The sequence below is a fragment of the Lichenostomus cassidix genome, chromosome 1 (assembly GCF_008360975.1).
Source record: "Lichenostomus cassidix isolate B80296 chromosome 1, HeHo_3.0, whole genome shotgun sequence".
Classification (NCBI taxonomy): Eukaryota; Metazoa; Chordata; class Aves; order Passeriformes; family Meliphagidae; genus Lichenostomus; species Lichenostomus cassidix.
In genome coordinates this window covers 27,426,333-27,453,931 of record NC_139479.1, presented here as the reverse complement: position 1 = coordinate 27,453,931, position 27,599 = coordinate 27,426,333, and the positions used below count along the sequence as shown (strand labels likewise).

At 43.3% G+C, this 27,599-nt stretch overlaps 1 long non-coding RNA gene across 1 annotated transcript; it reads right to left on the bottom strand.

The window, feature by feature from the left end:
- Positions 1-23,045: 23,045 nt before the first annotated feature.
- Positions 23,046-27,277, bottom strand: LOC146444393 (uncharacterized). The gene is made up of 2 exons (XR_014850500.1): positions 23,831-27,277; positions 23,046-23,737 (listed from the first exon to the last, which is right to left on the bottom strand). It is a non-coding gene; the product is annotated as an uncharacterized LOC146444393 (long non-coding RNA).
- Positions 27,278-27,599: the final 322 nt, after the last annotated feature.

Sequence of the window (27,599 nt, the reverse complement as noted above, 5' to 3'; positions counted from 1 at the left end):
CAGATTGTTCTAAAACTGTTAAATAGAGGAGCTCATTATATAATGCAATGTCAGGAACTACTCTGGTAACAGATGGAAAGAGGAGATCACTTTCCTTAGCATTAGCAGGATGTTAATTCTGCAATAGTCTTAGAATTTCTGAAGAATAAACCCAACCACCTTCAGGAACATATCTGGAATCAAGCTGTGCATACCACAGTTCTGAATCTTTGAGGGTAGGGTGCCACACAGTTACCTAGCTTGAATTTTTGGTTTTTTACTGTTAACTGTAATGATTTTACTTTTATGAAGACTCAGATGAATAATTTTTCATGTGTTTTTCCTAGTGCAGTTGCATGTGGTCTAACATAATTTTCATTGAAGCTGGTTGAGCTTCCAGGAATCCTGCTTGTCCTGTGCTTTATTCATCTGCACTGCCTTCCTGCCTCATTTGTACTTGGTCTCCTACTCTGTCTTGTTGCTTTTCTGACCTGTTGTCTCTTGTGCCCTAGAGCTTCTTCAGTTTTTCATCTCCTTGTCTTCAATTATTTCTGCTCTCCCTCCATTTTCAATCTTGAGTATTTAGAGCCTACCTAATGAACAGGAATGGTTGCTTTGCTCCACACTTCTCCCTTACACCCCCAGGTTGCAGAGGAGCAGGCCCACTTCCCTACAGGGAGCTGTATTTTTGCTGTAGGAAATCAAGGAAAAGGCCATCAAGCAAATAACTGTATGGCCTGAGCAAAGCTGTTCTTACTGACAGAGGTGATTTTTGGATGGTATAATGCCCAGTTGACTTTGGAGCTTCAGTGCCTGTGTTCTCACTGTGGAAGGTGCTCAAACAGGCTAAGCAGCTGAAATTCTGAAATGGGGAGTGGGAAAATACATGGTCAGTATTTCTGCATATTTGGTTCAAATGCCACACAGCATGCTCATCAAAACAGGGGCGGTAATGTTCTTACATTGGTATTTGGGAGTGACTGCCCATCCCTCCTTTCTTGCTTGCTGAAGTTTCTTGACCTACTGGATGGTATTTTCAAGTAATGAACAAAGAGAATAGCAAGGATTCCTCCAAAAGAGTTGCAATTCAGCAGTAGCAGTTTTTGAGATCTGATTTGCTTGAATTGCATCAATCCATATATTAAGGCTGATGCAGTGGAGTTATTACATGGGCATGTAAATATAACACTTTGTTAGAGCTGTAAATGCCAGTTTGTGGTGTTTATTGGCACTGTTACAATTACGGTGTGTGCTATAAAATCTTCATTCAAAACCTGATACCATAAACAAAGCCCTTTAATTAAAAAGAAAGAAATAGCCCCCAGCACAAACACAAAAGGAAGGAACAGCTCAAACTGAAAAGAGGAGCCAAAGTAATTGTTGTGCACTGTACTGTGATGACAGAGAGCAGACAAAGAGCATACACCAAGGAGCCATGGAAATGCAGCAGCATAAAAGGACTGGTGACAGTGCTGTTGGGAGTGTGCTCACCCACACGAATGGAGTGATGCATGTATTGGCACCAGTGAGCAGGAGTGGAGTTCAAAATGATCGCATGAGGCATTTGCTAAGGGACCAGGCTGAGCAGACCCAGGCCAGAGGAACTTCAGTTTCATTCTAAAGAAGTTCATTCTTTTTCTCCCAAGATACAGAGATGGGATATAAATAGCAGTGGGTTTGAATAAGCAGTCGGGCTCTGTGGCAGGAAATGAAGACATCTAAGAAATCCCCTTTGTCCCAGATAGATGTGCGTGTGTACATGTTTACTTTCCCTCCATTTAAAAGACTACTTCAGATTTGATTTGTTCCAGAACTAACTCAGTTCTCCATTCAGATTCAATGCACGCCTTTCCATAGCTGACTGATCACCAGGGAAAGGTTTTGTCCTAGACTGCACTGGGGTGCCTTAATCCGTGGGAGGGCTCAGTGTCTTAGGAAAGGAAAACCACTTTTTGAACCATTTTAGCAGGGTACATAATTGCATTCAAACTCCTCTGCTCTTCCTTCTTCTCCACCATACTGATGGCTTGGGGACACATATCCCTTTTGCTTCTCTGATATGTTTTGCAGCCCTCATACTTGCTCAAGTTGTTTTCAACTTTAAGTCTGATACTTGGAAAAAAAACCAAACCCTTTGAGCCCACTTCTCAGACTAGCCTTTCCCACTGAATATGAAAAATGTGTGCACTTATTTGGTCATACCCACGCCAGCCAGGGAGCCTCATTGCCCACTGCCATAAGAAGAATATGCTGCTTGCCATCAGTGTACAGAAAATACAGTTCATCCCTGGTGAAGGAGCAGTATGAAGCTATCTGTCAAGACCATGTCATTTTACATCAGCATGGATATGAGTTGGATTGGGAGCTGATGATGCATAAAACTTGATGATGAGAGGTAAAATAATGGTGTGTATCAATTTTGAATCATCTCTTTTCAGTGAAGGGGTTTTAATGTCTGTGCTGGCCCTCCTATTTATGCAGTTGTAACAGTAGACCTACCAGTACACGTACATTTGGGGGATGCAAGGCCTTAAAAGCACTAACTCACTGTAGTGCTTCTGTTTTTAAAGCAAGAGAACATAATTGTTGCAAAAGCAGTGAATCTGGGCTAAAATACACCTTTTTTGTTAGTGATATTGGCTGACCTGGTCTCCTTGCTGGTTCCTCGTCAGTCCTTGTGAGACCTTGTACTTCTGGATGGAACCCATCTCCTCCCAGTCAGGATGGGTGCAAGTGAATTATGAACTCTTAACATGGTGCTGTGAATTAATCCTTCCCTGGGCTTTCGGCTGCTGTGCTCCCCAGTCATGAAAGCCATCTTCTACTGGCATGAAAAAGAAGGCAGATATTTTCCACACGCTGGTGTCTGTGTCAGCAGACATTAGGAAGAACAGTCTTGAAATTAAGTCATGGTAAATTGTGATCTAGAGAGCTGTAGATTTTTATGCTCATCTAAGATGATAGATAGGTACTGAAAAACCCAGGAAAAGTTAATGAAGATGTTTCTTTCTCTGAATGTCATTCACCCTTCCTGTAAGCCTGAGCCTTTTCAGCTGGTGGAGAAGTTTGACAGTGTTTCCTCCCCTCTGAATTCTTGCCCTAGAACTCGGGGAACTGGCCAGTCTTGATACTGTCTTCTGGTAAATGATCACAATTTACATTTGCCACGTGTTAACATGTTTCAGCAGGATTTGTGTGTCATTATGTAAGCACAGGCAAAAATCACTGCCCCTCAGTGATGCTGCCTATACTGATAAGCACATGTGTACCTTATCTGGCACCCTGATTGTCAGTTTGAGAATGCTTTTGTTTTTAATGGGGAGTGGCCATAAACTGAGGTGCAGAAAAAGGAAATTTTTTGCAAAGAGCCACACAACATTATGCAATAACCACATAGAGCATCAACATTTACTTTGCATGTTGTCTAAGGGCTTATGTCAAGGCAGGCTGAAATTTAATGGAAAGATCAAAATTACTAAATTTGTCTTTGGATCAAGCTCTAATACAATTAATTTCTTACTGACTTCTGTTTGATATCAGAAAGTATTAAGGTGCTTTCACTTAAGATTTTAAGAAGCCTAATTTTAGAAGATATAGGGGATCAGAAATGTTCACTTGTATTCCATAGCAGCTGACTGAATTATATACATCTGTGTTTTCTAAACTATCTTAGGTGAGACATATTTACCAGTCTTGCAGAAGTATAAAAAACGGAGAGGGTTCCAAATCTGCAAAGAAAATGTCATATGAAAGGGGATTTCATGCTTACTTCAGTATTAATTATTGCACTGTTCTTTAACTGAATCTGACTTCCCAAGTTTTCTGCTGTAGAGTTACTGTGGCTTTTCTCAGATTTTCTGGTTATTAAAATTCAGCCCTCCAACTTCAGAGCTCCCTTGTCTAATGTTATTTGATCCTGGCTTGAAGAAAGTATTTTAAGTATTAGATACATATTTTAATGGATAAAACCTTAATAGTAAGAATTCAAAGAATATTATACTTCTGGACTTAGAAATCTCAAGTTGCTGAATAAAAGAATGTGGGGTTTTTTTCTCAGTGTATTTTACCTTTCATATAATGTTCCAGCTCTCCATGGAACACTATGGTATTACTCTGTCTATGCACTTGGACCTTACATTCCCATCCCATAGAGATTTTGCAAGTTTCCTTTATCTAAAATAAGCCAGTATTAAAAATAAATTCTGGATGTCTCACAGAAACACAGAATGGTTTTGGTTGGAAGGGACCTTAAAGATCATCTAGTTCCAACCCCCCTGCCATGGACAGGGACACCTTCTGTTAGACCAGGTTGCTCAAAACCCCAACCAGCCTGGTCTTAGACACCGAGGGATGGGACACCCACAACTTCTCTGGGCAATTTGTTCCAGCGCCCCACCACCCTCACAAGTAAATAATACTTTCCTAATGTGTAATCTAAATCCAGCATCTTTCAGTTTAAGGCCATTACCTCTTGTCCTGTCACTACATGCCCTTGTGAGAGGTCTCCCCAGAGCCTTCTCCAGGCTGAACAACCCAGATTTTCTCAGCCTATTTTCATAGGAGGAATGTTCCAGCCCTCTGATCATCTTTGCAGCCCTCCTCTGAGCTCCAGTAGCTCCTTGTCTTTCCTGTGCTGGGGACTCCAGAGCTGGATGTAGTGTTCCAGGTAGAACAGAGGGGAAGAATCCCTTCCCTTGCCCTGCTACCCACACTGCTTTTGATGCAGCCCAGGACACCATCAGCTTTCTGAGCTGCAATGTCCATATTGCCAGGTCATGCCTAGCCTGTATTTGTATAGAAACATAACTTTCCTCCAGTCTTTTGCAATTAGAGAGGAGACAGTGTCACATATATTCCCAGTTTCAGGATGAGATAATCACTTGTTGCACCATTGTAGTGAAGAACTTACAATGTGTGAAAGAGCTTAAAAAGTAGATTAGGAATGATTGTTTTCAATTCCTTTATCTCATGGGTTTTGATGTTTATCTTTGTGATGGCATAGCAATACAGCACAGCTGTAGCTAAAGTTTGGCAGTTTGTTCCTCCTGGGAACCTGCTTGCTGCTTAATGATGTTCCTTCCTTCTCTACTGGTTGGAACTGGCTGGATTCACAAGCTTCATATTGCAGTAATTACTCTGGAATTCATTATAAGATGTTTAGTATTAGAGGTTAGATACTTAAAAGGGCAGCAAGTTTCCAGGCAGGGATCAGATCCTGATAACTTCTTTCAGGATTTAGCGAGATTACACCTGCTTATCTGCTGCAAACTGGTCTTTTTTTCCTTTCTCTTGCTGCCATTTTCCCATGTCTTCAGTGATTCACAGCCTCCTACACTGCAGTCCACTGGGACTGCCAGAGATGACTTTGTTATTAGTTGGTGTTTCTTGAATGACCCAAGTTTTCCTTGTAATCTGATTCAATCAAGGCAATGGTGTTAGGCCTCTGGGATTTTCAGGAATGACTTGCATTGCACACACTTAAAGGAAGCTTGTTCAAAGTGACCTAAAAACTTAAAAGTCTCAAAGGAATAATCATTTTTTCAGTTCTGGGCTCAAAAACATGACTTCCTTAAATGCCTGTGCTCTTTTGGACGAGTATGCTTGCTCCATGCCAAGCTCTCCTGCTTGCTTTTCTCTAGTGCTGAGCTCCTCTGTGCAAGCAGGGTCACAGTCCTGCTTGGGTGTGGGACACTGGATCAAATGACCCCCCACAACCCCAATGCTTTCCCTGTTGTGCCCTCCTCTTGTATCTGTGTGCTCAGTAGGTGAGATTTCTCAATCACATATGAAACTGAAAGCAGAACCTTGGGCTTACGAACCCTGCTTACGAAACACCATTAAAAAAGCCTCTAGAGACTTCAGCTTGTCTTGGGCGTATGAAAGTCTACCTTCTTGACAGAGTGGTACATTTCCATTTTCTATTTATGACAACGACAATAAATCACAAATATCATAAAATTACTTCTGGACACTGTGTACACTCTTTGTAGATGCCCCCCAAAATAGAAGGAATTAAATAAGGAATTAGTAAAATAAATGGTACTGTGCATTTTCTGCCATTGGCTTGTTAGAGCTCCCATTCTTACACATGCTTTGCAGCACTGAGAAATATAAACACAGCTAGTCTCTTCCTTTTTCAGCACTGCTTAGACAGTGTATCCCTCTGCTACCCAAATTTATTGCCAGAGTTGCCAAGTGGCAAATCACATGGATTAATCACATGAATGGACATTTGTTCATGTGTTATTGCTTTGGTGCTGCAAAAGTGTTTCCTATAGGTCGCTGATTTGCTGTCATTCAGGTGCTCAGCGATGTTATTCATCATTTCCTCTTGCTGTTGATCAGAGCTACCCTTCAGGCTGTGAATAAGGGTACAGAGGATATTTGATATAAATCTGAACTGTGCAATTCTCTCTTAAGGTAATGTTGTAAAGAAGGCAAGGGATTAATTCCCCTGCTGCTTCTGCCACAAATGGGATTTAATATGAGCCAAAAAACTTCAGCTGATGCTTTGTGTTTTATTGTGTGTCAGACAAGCCTGGAAACGTTCTTCGTGAGGGCTGTGCATGCTCTAGACTGATGAAATATTTCACCTACTTCAGCAGTGGGAGGTTGTTTAATTAAAGGGAATAAGTAGCATGTACTATATCAAACACTTTAATTCTGAAAACTTGGAAATGAGAATTAATAGATTCATGCAGGAGTGTGCTTACAGGGGATTAATAACTGTTGTTAAGCTGGTGATTATTCATTTCCATTTTGAGTACATTGGTCTGAGAATATTCTTGGGATCCAAAAACTTAAAAAATGGAGGCGTGGGGACTTGGGGGTGGGAGCTCTGGGACTGAAATGTGTTTCCCTTCAGTGGCACAGCATTAAAACCCACTGACTGATGCTTCAGGTAACTGTGGCTGTCATTTCAGCCCTGCACATGGCCCTGTGGCTTTCTGCTCATTTTTCAAGCATGCCATAATATCAAGGATGAGGCTTGAAGTGAGCAGTAAAAATAAAGGAGTGAAACATTAGTAAAAGCCCAATTTCATGCCAGTGTTTGAGGGGAAACACAGTGAAGATTTGTATGATGTTCACTTGGGCTTTGGTGCCATGCTGCTGTCACTGACATCCACAGTCCTCTGAGACTTGAATCAGACTGGTTTGCCTGGATTATCAGTGCAACCTATTTTCTCCCATTTTGCTTCATCCAGAATAAAAGCAACTGCCTCACAGTTCTAGGACTGGGGTTTAAAACAAATGGGCAGTATTAAGAGAGGTAAGTAAGCCCTTTTTAAAAAGGTGCCCTGTGGAATGGTCTTTGAAGAAAAACTGATCATGGGGAAGAACAAGACAAAGCCAAGAAGGTGTGAGTTTTTCATGCAGCAAGCATGGGGTGGGGGGTGCACAAGGAAGATCAGGATGAGAATGAGCTTTCACTGATATTCACAGAAAGGGAAGAGCATTAAATCAGGTCTATTGATTGGCACTGATACAAAAGTAATGCTTTTCTCTTAAGCACAGCTCTGCTGTCACAGCTTTTTGGTTACTGATGTGTGCTCCCAACAAAAGGCATTACCTTAATGCAGAGAGGTCGCTGTGAGCTGCAGGCATAATTGAGGCTGTGACATACTCTCAAGCATGGTTACGCAGACAGGTTTTTCTAGTGCATCTTTACATCTGTATTTTTCTCTCCTGAATGCTTCTGTTGATATGCTTCCTCAATTGTTATTGCTCACATTAAGTGGTAGGAGGAGGGAAGAGTAAAAACCTGAATGCTTATAATGTCCCTCACTACTGCAAAATCATTATTAGCAGCAAGTGACATCAACACAGGGAATTAGAGAAGCACAAAAATAGTACATGAGGGGTTAAAAAGACAATGTGAGTGGCTGTAGAACATCATCTTCCCTTTCTCAAATAAAATGCTCTCATCCACTAACTCATCTATCTCAGTCCTCATTAAAGTTAGTGGGAGCCTTTCCATTAACTTAAAAGGATATTGGCTCAACCCCAGATCCTCTGTGCTGGGGGAACGGACACAGTTGTTAAGCTCAGAGCTGAGCAGAGGGAATTTTATGTCTGAAGAGTCTGTGTGAAATTTCAGTCCTCTTGAATCCACTGGTGAAACTCCCATTAACTTCATTAGTGCTGGGATTTTGCCACTAGACTCAGCATGAAGTGGAATCAATGTGGCAAGAGACAGCAGGATGTTTGACAACAGAGATGCTAGCTGTGTTTTATCCATGGCTGGAATGCTCAAGTGTAAACTGTTTTCTCTGTTGAAGTTTCATGCTGCCATTTCAGTGGCAATAGGAGAATTGAGCCTGACTGCAGTTGCCTGTCTCATACTGAGAGAAATTCTGGCATGGGCTTTCCTTCAAAAATGCTCCCTTGGGAGATTCCCAGTTTATCCAGAGGTAGCTGTATCTAATATGCAGCAGATAACCGGAATATAGTATACTTCCATCCAGGGGCAGAGACCATGCCCATAATCCCTTCCCAGGTGGAAGAATGCAAAAAGCTAGAGTTCAGATAAAAATAGGAAATTTGGAAGAAAAGAAGCTTCTAAGAAAGTAATGATCTGTACCCATCCAGCTGTGCTATCTGCAGGGAAATGATATATTTTTGAATTGGAAAGAGATGGGTGTTTGTAAGGGGGGGGGGGAATTATTGGAAACACATGAGACTGGAAAGGATTTTCACCACATTCTCCCCCACTCTGAAAAGAAAGATTTCCATTATAATAATTGCAGTGTAAGCCCCAGAAATATGCTGCAGTGTAAGGCCAGATCCATCCCTGGAGGGCTCGCAGGCAGAGATGAATATAAAAAGTCACAGGAGTTCAGGGATAGGTCAATACAATGATTTCAGTTTTTAAGCAACTAGCACAAGGTTTTCTAGAAAGGGTTGGAAGTCTTATTTCCCTTAAGCAGTTGGAGTTGAACTCCAAAACCCAAAGGCTCTTAAAACCCCAGTTGCTTTCTGAAATGGTTGTGGTTATCAGTATCTAACCCTAGCCTGTTTCCCAGCCTTGTACTGCCTTTCAAGTGTCACTGCCTAGAACTGCTCTGTGCTCCTTCTCTGCCCAAGCCTCCTCCCTGAGCAGGCTCCAGAATGAAAGGGTTTGTTGTAAGCGTGTGCTTCACCTTTTATTTCTACATGCTGTTTACTGGTATTAGCAATACCTACCTCAAACGAGGTGAGGACAATAACAAGGTGATGCTTAATTGAGGTCCCTGAAGGACCTCACTGGTTTTAGGCTCCATCTGTAGCCACCAAAGATCTCTGTCCTTGAGGAGAGCATGTAGGTGCAGCATTGTAGGGCCTGCATTTAGATGTGCTGCCTGTAAGTCTGACTCCTCCTGGGGTTAAATGGGTAATTTCTTCAAATACTATCTTATTGGTCATGCCAGCATGTCATTAGTGTAGACAATCATTAAATGGGGAACATTCTTTCTGTCTGTTTTTCCATGCATTAATGTTAAATGTGCTCCCCCATTCCTGCCTCCAACACCCACTCTCCACACCCCCCATCCACTTCTCTTTCTGGAGCATTCAGAGTGCATGACTTCATCTGCTTGATTATCTGGAGCCTTGGGAATGCTGGCTTTGTCTCTGAAACCAGCAGAATGTGCTGAGCAAACACCACTCCCAGTCAGGCTGCATCAGGGCTGGCAGTTAAAGCCTCCAATGCAAGAAAACTTGCTAGGAGCTGCTTTTCGATGAGATCATCTTTAATGACAGGGGGTTGTCTTATTTTGGTGAGCTGGATTGGACACGAGGGCAGTACCAAGGCCCAATAAAAGAGCTGTTGTTTCCCAATGTTTTTCTAGCTTTCTAGGATTGCATTTTTGTACAAAAGTGGGCATTCATTCTTAGTTACATTGCAGTTTCATCTTTCATACTGACAATGTGTTTTCTGTCACCAGCAGCAGTGCCAGTAAATGTACAATGGATTTTTAAAATTTAACTGGGGAAGCAGTGTTTTTTCCTCTGAGAGGGATGAAGAGCTGTATCTCTAGCGATGCAAACTTCTTAAGAAGAACTGTGCTGTTCAGTCAAGTCTGTCTGGCCATAGACCATGGTTGTTCTTGTGCATCAAGCAGCTGGAATAAGCTGAAGCAATGGAAAGAGAAGGATTGCTGACAGGTATCTAATGGGAACCGTTTCGTGGGAACTCCCATGGTAGGAGTGCAGGAGCTCTCTGTGCAGCATCTCCAACTTGTTGAGGGGTGTATTTGCTGCCACAGATGTTCTGATGTGCAGAACAGGAAATTAGGGTGGGTTAGATATTACTGTAATACAAGGAAGAGTATTATGTTTCCATGTTAGCTGATAATATCTAAGCAATGCAAATGCAATATTTTATGGTCTGCGGATATCTCCTTCTGCCCTCCATGAGGAAGATAAGTTTTCAGAGCTTACTCAGAGCTCAAGCTGCAGCATTGCATTGTCAGAAGTGATCCAAAAGAGAGGAAATAGTGTGTGAAAAAAATGGATAATATTAGTTGCGTACCGTGACCCCTCAGACTGTGAAGGCACATCTTGACATCTTGAATTTCCTCCTTCAGTATTCAAAAAATGTGGGCCTGCTCCTGTTTGTACATAGCAGAGGCAAATAATGCAGATGGCAATTACAGCCACTGTTCAAATCTTAGCCAAGCATGTACTTATTAGTTTAAACAGTGTCAAGGTCCCAGCTTTCTCCCTGTCAGGCAGTACAACCCCCGCAGGTTTAGGAGCTGCCAGTGCATGTGAGGACATTTGCTGTTTTCTGTCACTGTTCTTGCATGTATATGAAGTTGAGTGTTACCCTGATGTTACAGTGATTGCTTCCAGCAGGGTATTTTGGGGGAAATAAATCATGCCAGTCAAATTAGGAAGTGATCCAATATCTTGCTCATAACCCATATTAAGTAAAACAAAGCTTGTATTTTATTCTGGTTTAGAAGAGGTTTAACTCTTTGGCATGAAGCCCTCTATACTCTCTTCTAGTCCATCATGCAAGTGTCAAAGAAATTGTTATAGCTTGGCCAGAAATGCTTAAAGATGTTCTAGAAAAGAGTTTATTCTCACTGAACTGAGAAGATAAGCTTGTGCAGAGCTAAAAACAGCTTCCAGGAGCTTTTCAGGTGGAAGCTTTGAATGTTCAGCCAAGAAACTGGCTCAGTTTTGATTGTTTCTATTGAGATTAGTGCTCAAGCCAGTGTTAATACAATTTGGTATGGCCTAACAAATAGAAGATGTAGCTCTATCACAGATGATGAAATTGAAGTATTTTCCATTGAGATAGAAATTGAAGAAGGTTACTGTGGACAGCTGCTGACTCTGAACATTTTAGAATTCTTAAATCAAACAAATTTGTATCCATGAAATTTTAAAGACCTGGAGGTAGGAGCTCTGTTGATCTCTGTATGTTGCTTTTTAGTCAGTGAGTGGAAAAAAGTACTGCTAACAGGCTATGAAAATTGAGTGCCTGTGGTACATATAGGTCTATCAGCTTGACATTGATCCAAAGCAAAATAATGGAACAACTGAAATAGGAGTCCTTTATTAACAAATTAAGGGAGCAGCACTTTGTTAGCATCTATCTACCTGACCCTAAGGAAAAGGGATCTTGCCAAATCAGCCTGATGTATTTTACTTTACCAAGACTACAAGCTTGCCTGACAAAAGTTGCAGTAGTCTTCTGAGTGGGCCTTCTTCACATCTTGATCCAGAGAGAAAATGAACAATGTCCAACATAAAATGGTTTTGATGCTGACAGATCTCCAGATGGAGATGGATGGAGGGATTCATCTCTGAGCTGTTGGTGTATATAGTAGAGCTCCTCAGAGGTCGTTTGCTGGCTTTTCACTATTTAACAGTTGTGTCAGTAGCTTGCTAGAAAACGTGAAATGATTACTGCTACTGTTTGCAGATGTGCATGCAGACTGGAGACAACTGAGGGATTAATTAAGTCAGCTCACCGTAAGAGCCACCCACATTATCTGATAAGCTGTGAGAATGTAAGAAATGCTCATTTATTATTTGCCTGGTGCAAGGTCTTCTTGTTAAAGCTCAGGACAGTAGGTCTTGAAGGGGCCTGAGGCTTCAGTCCTGCAGAGCAGCAACCAAGAAGGATGGAAAAGGGAGTATAAATCCCAACACTCTGCCAGGTTGTGGGGTTTGATAAGGCACCATTGTGGATGTGGAAGGAAACATTAGAAAACTAAACTCAGTATTGGCAAAAAGGAAGTGGGTTGTTTACAAAGTCACTGTACATTGGATAAAATCCACTTTTGTGTAGAGGGTTAGCACAGATGATATCAGGGCTTGAAATGAGATTTTCATCTTGGCCTGCCTTTCAGCACAGAGATGGAGTTTAACCTTAGTGTGTTATTGTGCTACATCAGGATTTAAATTCCTTATTTACTGTTTTCTGGCAAACATTTAGGTAAATGCTGCATTATTTATTTATTTATTTAGACATTTATTTTTAATAACATTGACATTTATCTCATTTTTCTTCTGACATTTTTAGCGTCTTCACAGATACCTGCATACCTATTTCTGTTCTAAAATTTGCAGTTATTAATTGCTTGTCTGCATATCTGTGGGTTCAGTTATCAGCAAAGAGAAAGGGAGGCACTCTAGTTTCACATCATTTGATTAAAGGTAAATTGAAATAATTAAAGGTGTGATATTTAAAGTAGAGGCTTTAGGGCTGAAAACCAACATCCTGATACCTGCTGAGAAATACCTTACTCCACAAATAATCTCTGTTCTAGTAACTCCTGCCGTGGCTAAGGCTAGCATTGGAATGTGGCCCACAGTAATTACTGTTTCGAGACAAGGGGGATGCTTTGTGTTCACCCAGAAATAAATCACTTTGATTGCTTTTCTCCTATGGCAGAGCACCATATGTATAATTTAAGATGTACAGCTTAGCAGTGGAGCCTTTTAGAAGCGAATCATCCCACTGGTCAGCAGTAAGAAAGCTGATGCAAGTGATGGGTGAGCAGATAAACATTAACAATTTTGGGAGCTGGCAAGTGCTGAGGATGCTACATGTATTTGTACAGCTCAGAGCAGTGAACATGTTTCAGTGTCTGGTATCAGCCTATCCAGGGGTGAGACCCAGCTTGCTCACATGTGGCTGAGCTGCAGGAATGTCTCAGGATTGCTCCTGGGGGATTGCCTGAGTGCTGTCATGTCAGGAAAACCAGTCCATCATGTCAAGTGCTAATAACAGGAATTAAGTCGTTCTGTGAGCACATTTGATGAACAAGTGTAATCAGTTGGGTGTCTCTTAACAGGCTGGTATGTTATGACACTGGGGAGCCTTGGAATAGCTTTGGGGGGGGGAGGCAAGGCAGAGCATCATCCCCTTTGAAAGGGTATTTGCTGAAAATATGGGGCTTTCTTGTAGCTGTGAGTGGGGCTGCTCCATACACAGCTGGGGGCTCACCTCACAAGTGCAGTGTTGATTGTGGATGTATTAACCAGCCTCTTGGGAAAGGTTTCTAAAAACAGTTCTTTTTTATTACTCAGTGAGCACTCAAAACATTTATGTCTATGGCAGAAATTGCTGCTGTGCTTATATCAATTTCCTTTTGATGGTTGTCTTTTCTTTCTTTACTCTGGGGTCTGAGATGTTTTGGGAATACTGGGATTTTCCTCCCTCTCTTCCATGGCTCCAGCTCCTCTCCAGGCTGTGAAATCAGCTTCAGTCTCTCTGTGTCTCAATCTGCTATGAAGTCCTTAAACTTTAAACCAGTTCTGTAGTTCAACAGCCCCTTCTCAGGGTGCCACAAAAGCACATCTTGCTCTGCATGCCCCGAGTTTCTGTACTGGAGGCATGGCAAGAACTGGAGGAACTGCCTCTGCCAGCATCCACCCACCTCTCCCAGGGCTTTCCACCTGAGCAGGCAGTTCTTGGTGCTTGGTATCATCCTTGTTCTGGCTGAGAGGAGAGGAGAACAGCAAGCATCAAGATTCTGTGTCATCTGTCAAAGTCAGTGAACCTGGGCTTGATATCATGTTTTGTCTTCTGGTTCAGCTGAAAGAATGACTCAGGAATTTTAGTAAAACATGTTAAGTAGGCACCCAGCACCTGTCACAGACAAGATTACTTCATTGTCTTGCATGTGTTCAGCTGAAAAAGCAAATATATGTCATTTGCATGTCTAATGCAACTAGAAGAGAAAGAAAAAGGTCAGAGAAGGGGTTGTTCAATTTCATTTCTGGAGCCATTCTACTTGTGTGTGAAATCAGCATTGTGATTGAGGCATTCTTTTTACAATTTTGCAGATACTTGTTTGTTATGGGCGGCATTGCCATGTGGCATTCTTACACCCTTTTTTTTTGTCCTTTATGAAATTTTGTGCTTTCAGTTCTGAATAAATTAAAGGGTTTGGAATGGCAGTTCCAGATGTCGATACTGTCTGTTCATAAAGCAGGTCCTGTACAGTAACAGAATTAAACTGCCAGTTTAGCTGTGCTTGAGCACCTCTGATTTGATCTGAAGAAACCTCCATGCCAGCAGAGAAAGTTAGGAATTTTGTTTGCAGCACAAGCATGAACTTTTGTGATGCAGAAGTTATGCAGCTGACTGAAGTAAAGTTACTGGTGGTATTGCTGTTCTTCCATCCATGTCACTGCTTACTGATTATAAAATGCTGCCTCTTTACTCCTGTTGATAGAATGTTTCTTACTTTCTGCACCTGCTGGGCTTCAGTAACGTTTGCCGAGAAAAAGTCCTGTCATCTAATCTTGAGCCTAGTGTGTTTTTGTGCATTTTCTTCTTATTTGGATTTTTTAAAAAAGCAGTTGGGGGAGAACTTGAATCCTAACAAGAGGTTTCGTAAGCAATGAGTTCAGCTTGGAGGCTAAACCAGACCTTTAGCTTTTGAATTCATTCCATGAGTGGTGCTACTCCTGTACAAGCACAAGGTGTCCTTAGTATGTTTGTAAATCAAAATACTTTCTAGCAGTGTGACTTCAGATGGAGCTAATAATTGGTTATTATTTCTACTCTCTTTCTACCTTCTCATGGAGAAAAAAGTCTTTCTGATGTTGTTTTGAAGCTGAACATGATGCAAAAATCAGGCAGACTTTTCGTCTTCCTCCATCCTGATGCTTATAATTATCTGTTGAAACATGGAGACAGTGACATGCGTGTAGGATATGGATCAAGTCTCCTGTATGACAGACCACAGCTGTTTCTTCTGTGCAGGACCCCAACAAGGTACTCATGCCAGCCCCAGCCTGTGGAACAAACTGGTTCCATGAGGTCTGTCCCCATCCCTTTTACAGGACTGGATCCCCATCTCACACCAGTCCCAGGCAGGAGCTGGGGCAGGCTGTGCTCACACAGGGACAACAGCACCAGGGTGAGCAGCCCTTGCCTGCACAGTTGCTATTAAACATGGGGGAGGTTCTTTTCCAGAGGCCTAATGGGAGTTGTTTCAATCTCTTCTAATTGAGCAGTACTACAAAACAAAACGCTATTTGAAAATCAATGTCCCTTCGTACGCAGCTCTTCTCCTTCACCTCTCTCACCATGATCAAGGCTTGGAGCTGAATTACAAGCCCTGCAACATCTGGGTAATGACTGACAACAGGGCACATTCACTAGGAGCCAAAACTTGGTCTAAACTGGGCAGCGGGGGTAGGGAAAACCATCTCCTTTAAGGAATTCTGGCAGCTTCAAACAGGTTTCTCTGCCCCTTACCCAGACCATGGTTAGCCACTGGCCTGGCATGCTGGTGGCATGCTCTCCACACCCATCTTCTCTCTGCCAGGCACAATCTGTCCCTCTGTGCTGACCGCTGGAAAAGCCTGTATGGGTTATGGAACAAAGGTTTGCCTGTGCAGCTGGTGAAATGAGAAGCGCTCACTCTTGGATAGAAGCGACAACAGCTTTTTTTTTTAGCCAAATTATTTATTTGAGTAGATGAAACAGCAACTGTGTGCTGTCTTCAGAGTCATTTAAAACCAAATTAATACTGTGAACTTGTAAGCCAAGGCATAGGGAGGCAAGTAAATCCTTCTTCCTAGTCTCAGGGGAGTTGCTTTTCCCCTGCAGCACACAAGAAGGGCTCATGCATGCTTAAAATGCCATATATCAGTTACAGAGCCTGTGCTGTTGTTCAGATGACAGCACTGGTAAACACACAGTTCTTCTCCCTCTCGACCTAGTAATGTGTGTGCCCTCTCATCATCATCCCCATTTTATTTTAATAGGGAGCATGCTACACCAGCCGCATAACAATTTGTTTCACAGGGTTTCTCCTCATCTCAGGATGATCATTAGAAAAAAGCTGGGGTTGGATTGACCCTTGGGAAATTGTTATACTAAAGCTGGAGTGTATGAGGAATATGGCCTAGCCCATTTGCATTCAAAGGTAATGCTGCTCTTGTTTTTTTAGGATTTTTAAGATGGGAAAAGTTAAGGCTGGGTGCAGCAAAGCTGCTCTTTGCAGCAGGAGATGCAAGGAGAGGTTTGCTGCTCTGTTACATTCCATCTGCTGTTGGGCTGCTGGAAAGCTGGCAAGCAGCTCCAGATAACCACCTGGGTGGGGTATTTTTGAGAAACTGCTTCTGGGATTGTCCTCAACCCAAAGACCTGTTAAAATCAGTGTTCAACTGATGAACAGGGATTTCTGCTCGTTGCCATAAAGGATGAAACAACTGGATAGAGAAAGCTATCGGTTTCCAGTTCTCCTTGAGCGGATATTTCTGCCCAGGATAACACCCCTCTGGGGGTGGAGAATGAGTTGAAATTAATTATAGGGAATTCCAAGGGAAGGCAAAAATGAAAGCAATTTAATCATAAGGTAAGTGTTTGTGCTGCAGTAATAACTAATCGTTTTTGAACAGTAAAGATTCTAGGATATGAAACAAGAAGTGAAGTAATTTATGCATGGAAATGCTTTTGATAGATTCTGAATACTAGGTTGTATACTGGAGAAAATTTGTACCATTCGTTCTGAGCAGAAAAAATGAGATTTTTGTAAGGGAAACAGTAGCAGGACGTTGTCTCATAGAGAGAGATGAAGAAGGAGGGACTTTCTCTCACCCTGCACTTACATCCAGAAAATTTTGGCTTTTTCCTGTTAGTACCTTGACCAAAACCCCAAACATTTTTTTAATGCATACTCTGAATGCTGCTTTGCACTGTACTGCACAGAGTAGGGGCAAGTGAGTGAAACAGACCAATGGGGAAAGCATAAAAATTGTTGCACAAAGAAAGATTGTTTAGATATCTTTATTTAGCAAGTGAAGTACATTGCCAATAGGAAGGAGAAAAATGGAGACTCAGCTGTGTTTACCAAGGCAACAGAAATTTTCCTGAAGTGAGGCCAATTTGATATGAGCAATTAATTTTGCTTGATTTTTGCAGGGCTACTTCTGTACAGCATTTGAATGTCATGTTTTTGTGTGAGGGCATAAACATCTTGCTCTCAGTTCATGTTAGTTTTGCATCTGAGCTTCTAAAAACTGATGCCTGGTCTGGCATTTGCAGATCCCTAACTTGGCTGAGGTTGTAGCACAACCTGAAACAAGTTGTGCCCTGTGCACTTTTGGGAAGGGCTGGGATCCTTGTGGCACCAAAACAGGTTCTTGAAATAGAGCCAAGTGCCTTGTGTTAATCCTGTATTTTTTGCCCTTCTTCCATCTCAGCAAAGGTTTTCCTTGTGGCCTTGATCCAAGCAGCCGTTTAACCGCGTGCAGGTGCAGGCACCGGATGGGACCTCCTGGCACATCTCACTGTGTGCTAAACTGTATTGTCAGTGAAAAAACAACTGCAAGGCAACTTCTGTGCCCACCTGCCCCTGCCAGCCTCAGCCTTTGTTAGTGCTGACTACAAAGACCTTTCCGGAGCACCAAGGTCAGGGTGACAAACCAGGAAATACCAAGTAGTACAAGTCCCTATATTTCACTCTCTGACTTTGAAAGTTGGGTGCAGCTGCTGGCATTTACCTGCAGCACTCTGGCTTTGTTCGTGAGAGCAGTTTTTCTGGGCAGTGCAGCAGGCTGTGCCAGGGTCTCACTGCTCCCTGAACACACTTGTCTGAGCACAGGTTGGCTGGTCATGCAAGGACACCTGCAACTCTTGCACCATCAGTGATCCACGTTGTGCCAGTTGTCAGTGGCAGACACAGGTGGTGATGTCCTGGACATTGCCATCTGTGAAATACTAGAGGATAGGGAACGTTTTTCTGCAAGGTTTCCTGTGAATCACATTTTTTAGTGTTCCCTAGGCACAGCTATTTGTTGGTGGCTTCCATACCTGCAAACCTGTGAGGTATCAAGTCAGTTTCTGCCTTTGTCCTGCCTCAGATAAGGCATGAGTGCCAGTGCATAAATGTCCTTTCACATGCCAATGGGCTCCTCACACTCCTGACCCATTGACCATTAGCCAAGTCTTGCTCCTTGGCCCCTTTTCTACTGCAGATGTAAGTAAGAAGGAACTCTGAGAGATCTGTATCTCACACCCATACTTATAATTATCCTTCCCCATTAATGGGAGCCCTCAGCCTTCTCTTTCCCCACTGATGCCTTTCCTTACAATTTCACCCTATTATTCCCCCATTTCTCCTTTGTTCAAACTTTTCTGCCAAGAAGAATTTGTTTAGCTCCAAGTGTTTTTTTGATATCTCGCTGGACTCAAATTGCAGCACCTCAGAATGAGCTTGCCCTTTCTCATCACCTTCTTAGCAGACCCAGGTTGTAAGACCATACCATCACTTTGCTTCCCTCCACTCCCTGGGTGTAGAGCAGATTTTGTTCAGGTTTTGGGGATAGTCAACAGTTCTCCTGATTCTGTTGAGCAAAAGAGAAAAATTGAAGGCTAGAATTTTTCTTGACCTGCCCAAGCACGTGTACTGTGACCTGTTTGCCTGAGCTCTTGCATGTGTACCTGCCCCTGAAGAGCTCAGTTGTTTTGGAAATTCAGTGCTGAATTGGCCATATCCCAGTAGGGAATTACTTGGTGCTACTTCAGTGGAAATGTCAGCAGGCTTGCAAGGAAGAAGTTATGACCAGAATCTGCTTATGAACAAGTTCTGATAGACTTCTATCCACTTCAAGAAAATGATGGATTTGTCTGTAGATCATATCCCCTGGCTTGCACTACTGAGAAGAGTAAGTCTCATGGAGTTATTTATGGTGTTTACTCATACCAATGATGTTTTTACTCCTTTTGAGCACTGTGAGAAATCACTTGGTACAGCCAAGTTAATGAGATTTGGTTGGGAGTTTTATTTCAAAGGACTTCTAGGTAGCATCTAAAATAAAATTTGATTTTAACCCTGAGGACGAAAATACAGCTAATGGGGATGACCCAGTTCCCACTGAAATAGAAAGGAAAGAAATCTACTAACATCCTTTGACAAATGGACTTGATTGAGACTCAACCAAGGGCCCTAAGCCATGGGCCCAGATGAAGAGGCTTCCAGAGAAGTCTTTCTGCACCTTATCCTTTCCTTTGGCAGCCCCAAGCTCCCTAGGCTAATGGGAGCTCTAAACTTTCCCAACCCAAATTTTAACCCTAGGCAGAGACTAAACCCTATTCCAAGGACCACAAGCTGTAGGAGGAATCAAAAAGCTATCATGGGAGAAATATTTTTACAGCCTCCCTTGTCAGCCACAACACAACTGGAGTTCAAGGGCTTTCCCCTCTCCTAACCCTAAATATTGGCCTTGGCTAGATCATCACAAGCCACATCAATGATGAAATTTTCAGAGACAAAATCCCTCTGAGGGAGCTCCTTGGCAGCTCCACATCACATGCAGTTCTAGGCTTTGACATTCCCCTGAACCTAACCCTAACCCTAACTCTTCTGTGTGAGCTGAGCATTTGCCAAAGAGGCTAAGCCATGGCCAAGGCAAAGAACTTGTGAGGGGAGAAAGCTGTTTGCAGCCTCTCCTTTGCCTTTGGCAGTGCATTAACAGCCCCATGCCAGCTGGAGCTGTAGGACCTCTAAGTGCTCTCACTGTAACCCTAAGCCAAGCTGTGGGCTGCTTCACCAGGTAAGAACACTCACCTGTGGCTGAAATGGAAAATGTAGCAGGGGGTTAAATGTTTGGGGTTCTTTCCAGCCTTTTCCAAACCCTTTGCAGGCCTTTGCTGTCTGGAACTCTAGGCTTTGTCCCTCTTACATCCTTAGCCCTAAAGCCTGAGGACAGCTGATCCTCAGTCAAGCAGACAGAGCAATGGTCCAGATGAAAAGGCAGAGGAGAAGTATTTCTGTGACCTGCACTTCCCTTCAGAAATCTCTTACTAGTGCCATGCTAACTGTTGGCTTTTTTCCTTTCCCAACACTGGACTCAGCTCTAAGGCTGTTCATGGGATGAACCTTTTTTTTAGGAACCAAAGCCCAAATCAAGCAATTGTCAAAGGAATGACCTTCCAGGAGACTGCAGCTTCTCCTGGCAGCCTGTGGGAAGTGCAACATCTGCTGAAGCTTCAGGGTGTCTCTCCTTCCTAAAGCAAACACCTGACCCTGAGTTAACTGTAGTTAGGGATAACCTGCTGTGGTCCCCATGAAGATATCAGAGGAACAATCTTTCAGGAAACCCATACCTTAATCTTAGCACTAAATGTGGAATGAGCCCTGGGCCATCATTTAAATGAAAAAGTTGTAGGGAAGAAACATTTTTCTTGCCTCCTCCTTAGTTTGGAATCCCCTTGGCAGCCCCATGCCAATGGAGCTCCTGTCCCAAATTTCTCCCTTTTACTCTCCCTGCCCCAGACTCTCACCTAAGCTTACCAAGAGCCCAGTGAAAAAGGTTCTCAGGAGATAATTTGTTTTCAGCCTGTACCTTGCTTTGGCAGTCCAATGCCACTTGGGGCTTTAGGATTTGTCCCATTCCCAAACAATGTTAGTGTAACGTGAGTTTCATGCCTGTGCCTAAACTGGGCTATTCAAGAGACAACCATGTTACTTCAGTGTTGAAATGCTGACAGTCTCTAGCCTTTCTTCTAGCTGCAGTGACTCACTTTTACTCTTTAAGGCCTGTGTTCCTTTTGGTTCTCAATGCTACAGCCAGGCACAGCACAATTAAAGATTATTAATAGTCATGTGTTGCTAGTCTGTTTATGAGCCCTATTTATTTCCTCTCTAATGGAAAAAAACCCTAACCAAACCAAACCCAAACACCTCTGCCAGGTAGCCCTGTTGTGTCTGTAATTATGGGGAGGATTGAAGACCAGATGACCTCCTTGTGAAATGACCACATTTGCCCACTAACCCATGTGGACTGTGTGATGAAGTGGTAGGGACAAGGGCTTCAGACCCTAAGTATCTTCCTGCTGTTCTGGTGCAGGCCATGCACTGTTTCCCCCATGCTAGAGACTGTGCCCTGGCATCCAGCTGGAAGAACAGAAGGACCAAACCAGCTCCCTGTTCTTTTGCATCCGGCTCTTGCTGTTCCTGCCAACAGCACTGAGAGAAAGATCTTGTGTTTATTTTCATGTAGTTTCTCCCACCCATCAGCTGGAGCAAGCCATGGATCCCTGCCATCGAAATCCTGCAGGCATTTCCCTCCCCTCCCACCTCTTTCAAATCTGTGTGCCCATGTTGGAAAGTCACTTATTTATGAAATAAAAGGCTTCCCATATTAGGAGAGATTGTTTCTGTAACTTCTGCTACATGTCAAGGACCTCTGCATCTTCCCTATTGTGCTTTAATGCTGGGAAGGATGGGTCATCCACCCCCAGCAATATTTTCCATCAGGAAAAGGAATGAGCTATATATGTCTGGAAAATGGAACAGTAAATCTTAACAGGTCCTCACCCCGAGGTGTGCTCTTTGGTAATTATTGTTTCAGATGGCTCTGAATGAGGGTTATCTCCTGTAGCTTCTCAGATACTTAGCAAGAGAATAAAGCTTGCTCCTTGAGATCAACCCAGCTCCACCTAAAGCTGTAGGACAACTCAGAGCTGTAGGATCAAATTTAGACTAGTGCAATGGAAATCAAGGTAAACCTGCAGCATGTGCAATTACTTTTTTACAGAGCTTGAGGGTTTGAGGCCAGAAAGGGAGGATGACTCTGAAGGTTGTAAGGAAAATGGAAAGAGCCACTGCTAGGAAAGCAATTTGCTGTAATAAGGATTTCTGTAGGAAAATACCAGGTCGAGTGCTGATGAATGTGTTGCCCAAGCATCACTCATGGGTTATTGTGTTGTTGAAAGTAAAAGACTACACTGAGGATCCTCATTCAGCAGAAAGAGCCCTGCTGCATGTTCATGTGATACACAAAGGCTTACCTACATGGTTTTGGTAGTGCTGTAACTCCATCTGTAGCAACTAAATCAGGACATCCCTCTTGCATGGGTTCAGTTAGACTAATGGGACCCAATTCCCACCCACCTTATAGAGAAGGCTATGTGGAAGTTAAAAACTCCAAGCTGACATAGCCACCATCTGCACAAAAGTTTGTTGCACTGTGATGACATTGGCAGTTAGTCACAACTCTCAACCCAAAGGTAGAGAAAATCACTAAAAATCCCAAACCAAATCCTTGTGGGTACAAGGGTAAGATAGTTGGTAAAGCCATAAATTGTCAGCCCTGGCACATATCTGGCCATTTCATGTGCTTGCTAGGTCAGTGATGAAAGACAAATTCATCAAATCATTGTATCCTGAAGTGTGCTGCATTTTAGAAGATATAACACTTTGAAGCAAGATGCATTATTTATTCCTGACCCTTTAACCTCAGCCAGAACACTTTTTCATGTGGTTTAACTGAATTTAGAAGTAGGCTGTGATTTGATGAAGGAGTGAATTCTGCAGTGGTGCTATGGAGCAGAGCTCCCCTCTCCCTGGGCATGGGGCTGTGACACCAGATCAGAGCAGCAACTGAGGGGGAAAATTAAAAGAGCTTAAAAATGTGGGGGGTTTTTTGGTTTTGGTTTTTTTTTTTTTTTGGTTTGGTTTGGTTTTGTTTTTGGTTTTTTTTTTTACTAGGTGTTGAGATGCTGTGAATGAGTAGACTGGGGTGAAGTCTTCAGCTTGTCTTGCCAATGTTTTCAAGCCTGAGTCAGTGGTTGTGCAAAACAGAGGAAGCAGCAGAAATAACAGTTTGGTGATATCTGTTGTGATGTATTTTGGTTAACCATGCTCACAAAAGCTTACAAAAGATCACAACCTGCTCATGGGACCAAATTAAGCTGAGGAATATTTTTTTAGATTTGAAAAGAGACTGAATTTCCTAGATTCTATATCCACAACAAACAACAAGTTCATTCTCAGTACAGAAGTCAGGAAGTGCATTTCCAGCAGGAGGCATGAAGGACATGCATGACCACCACCCATGCAACAAGCTGAAAATATGCTTTTAAAATGTGGTCCTCTCTGGTCACAGCATTTGGGGTGACATTTAGAAAGCCCAAGGAAATCTGTTGGCCTCTAAAACGACTAGCTGCATAGAGGTGTATTTTATTCTTCCAGCAGTTAAGTGATTATTGCTCCCTAGGGTTACTCTGAGGAGAGGTTGTGTTTGGTGTTGAGGCAGTGCCTTGTTTCACACTCAGTTCCCCAGCTCAGAATCTTTCGCAGTGCCTGCATTGAATGAAATGTGTTTACTAAGTCCTTCTCAAAAAGTACAGTGGGAGGAAGAAGAGGGCCCCCTTTCCTCAGAAAGTGCCAGCATTACTCCAGGATGTGGTAGGTAGGGTATTAGCTTCCTCCTCTTTACCTCAGGCTCCTTGGGCTCATTCATCTCTCACACTTTCCTGTTGAAGCTGTTTCACCTTGTTTCAATAGTCACTTGGCTAGAGAAAAAAAGAGCAAACACAAGGCAATTGCAATAATAATATTGGTGGTGGTAGTAATAATAATAATAATAATTAATAATAATAACTTACTCTTGACAGCTGCATGAATCACATTGAGTTCTGACCATTTTTCTTATTAGTTTCTTGCATCTCTGAGAGGGCAGGAGACAGGAGATTTGTTGGCCCTGCTCTCCATAGGTGAGACAGAAGGACACTAAGGAGGCAAATCTGAATCTCTAGAGCTGCTGTCTGCTGTCCCTTCCAGACTCTTCTTACTCTCCAGCATAACCAGGAATGTAGGGTTACTGCCTGTTCAGCTCTGCTTGTGAGAGAATAGAGCTGATCCTCAGAAATCAAGGTGAATAATTCCTTTTGCAAAACAAAAAGTTAAAGTGTAGGGAAATGACAAGAAGGAAAGAATATACAAATGTGCTGAAAATTATTAGTATTGGCAGATGGAGAATTTGCCTAATCAGAAGGTAAATGTCTGGGGGAAAGTGGAGTCTGAACTTGAATGTGAATATTTTTCCAGCTTTGCACATTGCCATTCTGTATTTAAGGAGGGATCAGTCAGGGAAGAACTTGCAGCAGTGATTGTCATGTCTGAAAGGAAAGCCAAAAATCTCTCTGACAAAACCTAAATCATGATTCCCATCCTGCCTTGCCCTCGCTCTCAGATCACTAACCATTGGTTGCAGCTTCTCCAGGCTCAGAGGGGAAAATGCTGAACTACCATTGCTGGGCAACTCTTCCTCCTCCAGGATATTTATTAAACTAACACCTTTATTATTCAAAATATTTGAACAAGTGGTAGCATGGTTACCTCCCTCTTTCAGAGGTCTGCTGACGCCAGCCTTAACACAGCAGAACAAAGCAGAGACTTTTGCTCAGCACACCATTTCTCCTCTCCCCTCTTCTGCCTGCACAAAGTGACCCCTGATGAAGGGCAGGCAGAGGCCTGAGCTTTAGAACAGATTATTTTGTTCAACCTTGGAATTGAAAGCAAACACTCCCAGGTCTCCTTTGATGCCAGCTGCTTGCAGACCCCTGGCTGATAATGTTTACCAGATGCAGCAGTGAAGAAGGGTTTCAATCTAGCTTCTCTCTTTCTAGGCATTCATACTGAAAATTAAGTGCATGGGTAGGAGTTTGGCATCCGACTGCTATGAAGAAAGGCTTGCAGAAGAGAAAAAGCAAAGAGAAATTTGGCTTTCTGCATACCCCAGTACATTCAGTTACTTGACTAATAGCTTGTAATAATCCAGGTAAGTGCAAAAGGCCTGTTGCAGGTTCTGCAGTGATGGGAGTTGCTGGCAGCTGGATCTGTACTAACATTTGGGGGACCAATGGACATCCTGTGTGGCAAACTCACTGGCAGGAAGGCAAAACTGAGTGAAGGGAAAGGAGCAACAAAAGCAACATTATTTTTGCTGACAGAAGCAGAATAAAATTGAAAGTTTCACCTGAGGGACTCTAAGTGGCAGAGTTAGACAATGGCAGGGCCTGATGGTGCTGGGGACACAGATACCTTGGTCACCTGCCACAGGGACAGAGATGGTGACAGCTGCTTGATCACTATGTGTAGCAGAAAACAGTGATATAAGGCAGATATTACTTCATAAACTGCAGTCATTGTCTTGGAGAGCCCAGTCTGCTGGCAGCTCAGTGATAACAAAGCAAAGGTGCTTTGATACAGAGGGAGGAATGAGGTGGTCACACGAGAAAGTCACACAAATGCTCAACTTCCAGAGGCTCAATCTGTTATGCAAGCACTCCAGCTGAGCCTGTTGAGAAGGGGAGAAGGAGGAGAAGGAAAGGGGGAAAATGTAAGCATTCATATTTTGGAGGCCCAGCTGCTCAAAGCAAACCCAGACAAAAGGCACTGTTGTCCTACTGCTGGAAATTACAGCAAGATCAGGCTTTGGGGCAGCAGGAGAGAGTTAAACATCACACAACAGGACGTGTCCACCCTTGTGACAGCTGTTGCTCTGTATATACAGCTTTGTATATGACACAGAAAAATATTAAACAAAGGAAGAATATCCAGGCCCCACAACTCCCAGCGTGTCCTTGTATACCATGGAGTTGTGTCTGTACTCCCAGGACATGACAGCTTGCCAGCCCTGCAGTCACATCAGTTCCCTGGGGCTCCTGGGAATGTGCTGGCCATCCTTTGGGGATGGACCCTGCTTTCAGAAACTGCCTTAAAAAGCTGCAGCAGGCTGGGGGCAGGGAAAGCAGCCAAAGGATGTAACCTTGTGCAAAAATCTGTGAAACAAAGGCTGTTGAGTTTGGCCTGAATGGTGGAACACAGCTTGCCTGGGGTTCTGGGCAGTGGCAGGAGATGTGGCATGGCTGCAGGTCTTGCATACAGGGAGGGAGAGCACAAAACAGGGCTAGATCTGAGTCCACAGGAATGGTCTCCCCTTCCTCCTTCTTCTCCTTGATTTGTGCCTCTGTGTGTGTTTGTGAATTGCTGATTAATTACCATCCCTGACAGACCATGTTAGGGCAGCTTGACCTGGGCTAAGACCTCTCATCTATCTTTGCTTTTCAAGGAATTGGGGCATAACCACCTCCTGTGGGCAGCAAGCTTCACACTCCCCTCCTTCACTCCAGGCTTCACTGTTTGAAAAATCATTATCTTGCTCTCAGCTCCATGAGCCTCCCTAGGTGTGACAGCCATGAGGCCAAAGAGCAGGGCATGGGATGTGTACATCCCCTCCAGGGGCTGAAGCAGCTGCTGCACAGTATCTGCTCTCTCCATCACCTGCCAGACCAGCACCAGCTGTGTTACAGCTGCTGGGATGCTCCCACACCCCTGTCCTGCATGCATTATCGACACACAGGAGCCATAGCCTCTTCTCCATTTCTAGTCCCAGCCAAGTCCTACAGCCTTCTCCCAAAGATGGTTTTCCCTCTGTTGTTCTGCAGTGCTTTGCCTGAGCAAGACCCTGACATTCCATGATTCAGGCAACAAACCACACATAATTAAAATACATACATGACCTATCATATGCTGTTAACCCATTCTTTGCAAGGAGTGAGTGGCAGCTCTCCTCAGCAGGTCTCATCCCTTGTCTCCCAGACGCCTGCCTGCTTCAATCCTCACCTCATTGTAGGGCTACTAAAACACCAGTGGGATGTCTGAGCCAAAACCCCACACAAAACTAAACTTTTGCTCCTCAGCTCCTTTGATGCATCCTGCTGCAGCCCTTCACACCCAAGATGGGAGCCAAAGAATGGAGTGAAAGGGTCTCTTTTCACAGTCTGATACTCCATGCACAGGTGAGAAAGAAGGTCAAGGCTCTCCCATATCTGATCCTGAATCCTGGGATGCAGCCTGCCTGGCTTGCCTGTGTTTTACTGTATTCTCATTCAGTATGTATATACTCATGCTGGTCGTTTCAGTCTCAAGATGTTAGCCTGGCCTGATTCTTCTCCCCCACCCACTCCCAGTCTGTCCAGTATGTTCGTTTCAGTCTTGAACTGGAGTCTGAACTGATGCAAAAGTTCTCCCAGGCAGGAAACTCGGGCTCAGGGCCATCAGAGGTTGTAGGTTTGAGCAGTGCAGGTTTGAGGGCTTCACTCCCTGGCCCTTCCTCCACAGTGCCTGCAGCCTTTCCTTCCCTCTTTCCTCCAAAAGCACCTCAGGGATGGCACCCTGGCACAGAGCTGTCTCCTAACCACAGGGGTGCTTAAGATGACGTGTATTTAAATATTATTTAGCATGTGGTTTGCATGCTGTCTAGTCTTTGCTTGAAAGAGCAGTGCATAGCGAGAGAACTGACAAGTGATGATTTTTTATTGTTCTGGAAGAGCTACAAGCCCAACATATCCAAAGTAACACAAGCCATGA